The 7,536-nt window shown below is 41.6% G+C and overlaps 1 long non-coding RNA gene across 1 annotated transcript; it reads right to left on the reverse strand.

Moving 5' to 3' along the window:
- Positions 1-4,817: 4,817 nt before the first annotated feature.
- Positions 4,818-5,680, reverse strand: LOC136486958 (uncharacterized). Its single transcript, XR_010767088.1, has 3 exons — positions 5,536-5,680; positions 5,372-5,435; positions 4,818-5,060 (listed from the first exon to the last, which is right to left on the reverse strand). It is a non-coding gene; the product is annotated as an uncharacterized lncRNA (long non-coding RNA).
- Between the last annotated feature and the right edge of the window lie 1,856 nt (positions 5,681-7,536).

Raw genomic sequence — 7,536 nt, forward strand, 5'->3', positions numbered from 1 at the left:
GTATGAGTGCACTCTCTCGTGCCTCACAATATCGAAAGAATGGTCGGCCATAGATGTAACCTACTAAACGACCACTGCCACTGTTAGTAATCCTTATGCAGTACTGGCGTACTTCTATAGTGAGCTAGCCGAGGTTTCCATTGTAGAAGTCCCAATCGTACCTGAGTTGCTCCGTAGCTTGGTCTAGAATGTCCCACAAGCCACATGTAGCATAGGTAAGGTCTTAGAGCGCAATCTGCATGCAAAGAAAAGAAATAAAATAGAGAATGTTATTACAATAATAAACATCAAATAACCATGACTCAGGTATAAGTCACCATTTTACCACATCCGCATGCTTGTAGCTCGCAAATCATTCGCTTGCTTGCGGGATGGGGATATCACCAGAATTCAAAGCAAGTGCCTTGAAGTGCGAGAAATCAGGCACATCATAGCAAATACGTCGAAGTGCCTCTAGACAGATGCGCACGACACTTAATTGGGCGCTTATCACGTTCGGGCTATGTATTCCCATCCCGTGGATATGGTTCGATGATTTGAACCCCTCACAGGGATGGAAAAACTGAGTTCACATGTCCATAGCCGACCACTTGCATTAGATGCTGTGTTCTCGACGATGTCCGAGATAAAGAACCAGCTAAGTGCTGTTCGTAGCCAATCTATTGGGGATATAGTCTGCGACATATATGTATGCAACAATGATATTAAACTAATTACACTTATTTGTTAGCATGAAAAAACAAAAGATGTTGGAAAATATTCCATACAATAGCTGGAACAGGGAACCATGGAATGGCCACATTAGGAGCGAATGGTCATCGCCAGGGTGGAAACCTGGTTCTTGTGGTGGAGGAGGTCCGTTGTTCATACCACCTGATCGATAAAATGTAAAAAAAATATGAACATAAAATATATGCACAAAAAATTCTTCTAAGTAAAATGTGGCAACATAATTAAATATAGATCGAATGCAAGGAATAAGAATATATATAAATGTAGAATGCAAAGAAACATGAATATAAATATAGATCAAATGAATATAGATAGAATATTGGAGAAGACAACATATCAATGCCATTGAAAAATGCAGGAGCCATGACCAAATCACGTAGAGAGAGTGGATGTCTTGAGAAGTGAGAGTGAAACGTGAGAAATGAGACTGAGAGAGTTCGTGGGTGGGTGAAATAGATGTATGTGGCCGGTAGTTTGTTTTATATAGGGGGGCATGGACATCACTACCGGTTTTTAAATAGAATCGATAGTGAAAGTTACTATCACTGCCGGTTTCTAAATAGAACCGACAATGAAGGTGCATATATGTAAAGGATATATTTATTTAGATACTACAGTGGGAAAGTTTTAACAACAACAATATATTTATTTAGATAGTAATGAAATACATCAAAAAATTACAAAAAAATAGAAATAAGTTACATATACGATAACAAAGACCTTACACTAAAATTCCATATACGATAACAAAGACCTATTTGCGTACTGGTCAATGTTACCATCAATGTGTATCAACACATTATAATTTAGCCACCTCAGTAGCATTCTTCTAGCACCAACTAGGGTCAAACAACAACACTGAGGTGGTCTATGAGCTATATCGGTTGGAGATGATAAGGTGGCATCGATGAATCCATGCCTCTGTTTTACATGGCCTTTTTCTCGGTATAGTCCAGAGCACATCGGATTCAGCTCGACACTGCACCGATGAACCAATGCTGCTCTAGGATAGGAAATTACCGAGAGCACACCAGGTCTCTCTGGACATATAGTCCAGAGCGCACCACAATGGATGGCTCTGTGAACCTTGTGGCATCTCTAATCTTCGGCGTTGCTCTTCTTCAGTAGCATTCTTCTAGTACCTCATGTGTGCACCATTTTGGTGGACTACGATGCATAACGATATATGTGGTTTATTGTGAGAGGAAAACATTGTATCATGGCTGATAAGGCCTGGCTGAAACCAATATGCATGGAGAGGCTAGCTCCTGGTCGAGGGCCATTTTATAGGGGCTAGCAGTCGTGGTACATTTTTATTTCTGAACTAAAGTTGTCGGGGTAGGTGGGAGCAGTGTTCCAACTATTGTGGTCATGGGAGCACTATTGGTATGTGAAGAGCATCTACACATTACTATCGGTTTTAGTTTAAAAACCGACAGTGAATTAGGCCTTCTATGTCGGTTTGAGCAACCGACTATGATAGAAGCTATCACTGCCGGTTTTAAAACCAAAACCGGTAGTGAAGGGCCCTGCCGCCATCTTTTAGTAAAAAAATATAAAAAAGTTTGGCCTGCCTGAGATTCGAGCGTGGGTAGCGGGGTCGAGAGTGCGCGGCCTTAACCGTTGAGTTAGGATAGGGAGTTCGGTTAGAATGATTTTATTTTTTTCTTTTATCCCATCATAATGTACTACTAAATAATAAATGCAAAATCAAAAAAGTTTGGCCCGCCTGGGATTTGAGCGCGGGTCTCAGAGTACAGAGTGCGCGACCGTAACCGTTGAGCTAGGATAGGGAGTTTGGTTAGTTTGCTTTTCTTTATTTATTTATTAATAGAAATAATGCAGTTAGTTTATATTCTAAAATAACACAAATTTTGTGTCTTGATTATTTAATTCTATGATAATTAATTAATGGTCTATAATATGTGCAGAACTCAATGGCCTCCTCCGTTGACCATCCTTCAACCATGCCCCCTTCTGGTCTGAATATGTTTCTAACATACCTCCTAAAAACTTTCATCAATCTTTCGAAAGGGAACATCTGATGCAGGTATATTGGGCCAAGGGCTCTAATTTGGTCAATAAGATGAATGAGCAGATACAATGAGATATCAAAGTAAGTCGGTGGGAAATGCATCTCAAGCCTAACGAGAGTTTCGCCTATGTCCCGCTGCAGCTGCTCTAGCGTGGACACATCAATGACCTTTTTTGAGATCGCGTTGAAGAACGAGCAAAGCTTTATGATTGGGGCGCGGACCTTTGGAGGGAGGATACCACACAGGGCAACAGGGAGCAACTGAGTCATAATGACATGACAGTCACGGGCCTTCATAGGGCCATAGTTGAACTTGAGTTCTCTCATATTCACTAGCCTCTTCGGGTTCACACAGTAGCCCATTGAGACTTTGAGTTCATTGAAGAAAGAAATAAACGCACCCTTTTCTTCCTTCTTCAATGTCCATGACGCAACCGGAAGTTCGAACTGGCCATTCTCTAGCTTCACGGGATGCAGCTTCTTTCTGATTCCCAAGTATTGCATGTCCAGGCGTGTGGCTAGCGAATCCTTCGATGTCCCCCCGGTGTCCATCAAGGTGTTAAGAGTGTTAGTGCACACATTTTTAGTGATGTGCATGGATCAAGACAGTGGCGTACACTCAAAAATGGCCAGTAAGGTTGTTTTCAGAAAACTGATTTTTTCTTCCAAACGCTCCCATCAGGCGTTGATACTGCATTGTCCCCCTTCCCAAGGACAACCTCCAGTTTGTTGAGTTCTCGAAGTATCGCAGGTCTGTCTCGATATTTTGGAGATAAGCATTTCTCAATAGTACCGTTGAAATCTTTTATCTTCCTGCGGTAAGGGTGATCCTTAGGTAGGAACCTACGGCGTCCCATATAAACTATCTTTGAGTTATTTGGCAGATTTACCGCATCGGTGTCGTCCAAGCACTCGACACATCTAGTATAGCCTTTTGTCTTCTCTCCGGACAATGAACCTCGACCTGGCAGGTCAGTGATTGTAGCAATAAGTACTCTCTTGATCGTGACATGTTCCTTTTTATACTCGTCCCAAACATCTGGCACACCCTTTTCAAACATCTCCACTAGTTCATCGATCACTGGTTCCAGAAACACATTGATGTCATTCCTAGGTTGTCTTGGCCCTTGGATCAGTAGTGGCATCTGGATGTACGACCGCTTCATACAGACCCAAGGTGGAAGATTGTATATACAGAGCGTCACTGGCCAGGTGCTATGATTGCTTCTAACCTGGTCGAAAGGATTCATCCCATCTGTGCTCAAAGCAAACCAAAGGTGCTTTATCTCTCCACCGATGTCCTTATAGAACATAGTATTGACAGTCCTCCAGTCATGCCCATCGGTGGGGTGCCTCATCATTGTATCTTTCTTACGCTCTTCGCCATGCCAGCACAACAGCTTGGTTGACTTTGCACATGCAAACAGCCTATGCACCCGGGGAGCTATAGGGAAATACCAAATGACCTTTACGGGACCTCCTCTGGTCTTGGTACCCTCATCTGACGACCCTTCCTTTTACCATGGAGCTCCACACTTGGGACATTTGTCTAGGTCTTTGTATTTTTCTCCACGGTATAATATTCAATCATTAGAACACGCGTGGATTTTATCAACCTCGAGGTCGATGGGGCAGATCATTTGCTTGGCCAAGTATGTCTTTTCTGGCAACTTATTTTTTTCTGGGAGCATTTTCCTTATTATACCTAACAACTGATCGAAGTCTTTATCGCTCAATCCGTTTGTCGATTTGAACTCTAACAGCATGATGTTGGCTTCCAGTTTGCTCATTGAACAATCCCTATACAATGGTATTTTGCCATTTTGTCTCATTTTCTCTAGTTTTCTCAGCTGTCTTTCACTAAGACATCCGGTCTCTATATTACGTAGGAGCTGAAAAATGCCATCATTATCCTCGGTGTCGTCAACTAGCGTGTTACTAAACACATTATTAACTGTGGGCATAGGTTCCGTGTTGACACCGGGTTCCTCGTCACCATCGTGGATGGCTACGTCAGGCATGTCCACATCATCATCGTTTTCCTGTAGGACATTCACACCAACCTCGCCATGCATAGTCCATATCGTATAGTTTGGCATGAATCCCCTGGTAATCAAGTGCGATCGTATAGACTCAATTTGATGAAAGTTCCTTTGATTCTTACAATCTTTGCATGGGTAGAAGACATGGTTCCTATTTCCAGCATGGGCTTTGGCATCGGTGATAAACTGGCTGACGCCATGCATGTACCGCTTGTCCGTTCGGGACAGATGCATCCACTCTCGATCCATCTCTGCACAAAAAAATACTGAGACAGTAATTACAAAGAATTAATAAGAAATCGAGCTTCATGAACAACAATTGTAGCTCGAAAGTCCCATTTTTGGAAAACATTATTGTACACTAATTATTGAAAAATTGAAATTGGTAGCCCCGTCCCTGTAAATTGAAAATCGTAGTAAAAAACAATTATTGCACAATATTAAAGAATAACTATTCTACTCTACTTCTAAGAACTAATTATAGCATTACATACTAACAATGATGATCTTGACCACCATGGAATAATTAGCCATGAATTTAAATGTGTTCATAGACACCAACCGTTTGGATGATGGATTCACCACATTTTGAGCCTTGCACAAATGTCCAATTGGAAAAGTGCTCTCTAGAATAGAGAAAGAACTAGAATGAGAATCAAGCAATGTAGCCATCCAAACGAAGCTAATTAAGCAACTAAATCAAAGGAGTGGATGTTTGTTACTAACCTTAAAGCAAAAAGATCAAGCCATTCTTCAAAATCCAAGCACTAGCTTCATGGTGAAGAGCAGCCGCAACAATGAAGGGAAGGGCCCAAATGCACGCCTCTGTTCTCGGGATGGAAGAGATGAGGAAGAAGAGGACAGCTGCAGCCTTTTTGTGCTGTAGGCTTATCACCGTCGGTTCTTGGCTAGAACCGACAGTGATAGAGTCCAATTACTGCCGGTTTGTGGCTTGAACCGGCAGTGATGAGTGGCAGCTAAAATACTGCCGGTTCAAGCCACAAACTGGCAGTGATGTGGTGCTTCACTGCTGGTTTTAACCCAGCCCCAATCATTTTCTCATTTTTGAGCTCATCACTGTTGGTTCTCACAAATCCAGTAGCGATGTCCAAATCTGGCGTAGTACTGGTTGCAGGTCTTGGAGCCGCTTGGCCTCTCGTTCATGGCTCCCGTTGCTGATGATGATCGATCTGGTGGACTGGTGGCTCCGGCAGAGGTTGCTGCTGATGCTTGGTACTGCTGCGCGAAATGGTTTTGACTGACTGGTGCTGCTTGTGGCATGGCTACTTTGGAAGGAGAGAGGAACTCTCGAGCCTTCCGGGGTTTGGCGAGGGTATCGACGATCCTTGCTCTGGTCACGGAAGGCAACGACTGGATTGTGGCCGAAAACTCTAGCCTGACAACCTGGCTTGCTCTTTTGAGACAGAAGTATCGACTGACATTGCATGTCTCACCCCAATGGTAGGTGCAGCGGTCAGGCCACAACCACCTGGTCATGCGTATGTACGTTGGCTACTTGTTGATATTAATTATGGTTTTAGTTGTTGAGTTGTGGCTATTTATAGAAGTGAATATATACATTGAGAAGCACCACAATGCATTACAATTTCTTTACTTCTCTATGCAATTTTATTTTGGTCCTTTGCTGAGCCGCATGCTTATATCATACAAACCATGAATATAGATGGAGATTAATATCAAATGATGAACTGCCTTTAAAGCAAAGAAAGAAAATTACACACATTAATTAATGACAATGCTAACTCATCATGTGGCCAAGGAGATATACTCAAAAATTGAGAATCCAAAAAAATCTTAAACTTTTAAAGAATGAGAATACAAACTGTTAAGTGTGTAGCCACTCAAAAGATGTGTTTCTTAAACAAAACCATCAAAGCAAATAGCAATGAGAGATCTAGAAAAATGACACCTAGTTAACTAGCACTATGTAGAGGCGGCTCGGCCAGCCGCCCCTGCCATACGGTCTCTACAAATCGTGCATGATATTATATATTTATTTAGACAACATTCATTGTTGGATTCGAACACACGAGGCTATCTTCACTTCTGTTTCAAATAACTAATGTTTGCACAAATAGCAAACACACACCGAGTGAAATGCATGTGATTCACATCTGTATCCCTTTACATATGAACCATCAGAGCATTTGCCTTCAATAAAACAATTTGCTTTGCACATAGGCTTCACGCAAAATGGATGCACTTTAACAAATTGCCTGCAAGTTTCTGCATAAAATACGTTCACAAGATAGTAGATTATAATCACAATTCACAAGAAAATATTCATGAAAGTAGTAGTAATATGTAACGCTAAATTTCTCAAAAGACTCAATGACCAAACACAATGAGAATACAAACCTGCCAAAGTAGGATTTGCATGTAAGACAAGCACTAGGAAGAAGCCTAGAGCAACATATCTTGCGTCCATAATGGAAGGAAGTAAAATTTTCTAGGATATAATTTGGAAGTAAGTGACCTATGATGTTGTGCATTTATGAGTCATGTGTACATATAGAGAGTGGAAGCACTAATAATAGAATTACAACTTATCACAACCACACAAGAGCATGTTGGACGGTTTCAACTTAACTAACAATTAGTTATTACTAGTAGACTAGCTCAAGAGAGAATGATCTCGAATCAACCACATGCATGCACCTATGGATTCAGTGAAGGATCTAAGTCTTTTAGGATCCAAAGATAGAT

Source organism: Miscanthus floridulus, chromosome 10, assembly GCF_019320115.1.
Source record: "Miscanthus floridulus cultivar M001 chromosome 10, ASM1932011v1, whole genome shotgun sequence".
In the NCBI taxonomy this organism is placed as follows: Eukaryota; Viridiplantae; Streptophyta; class Magnoliopsida; order Poales; family Poaceae; genus Miscanthus; species Miscanthus floridulus.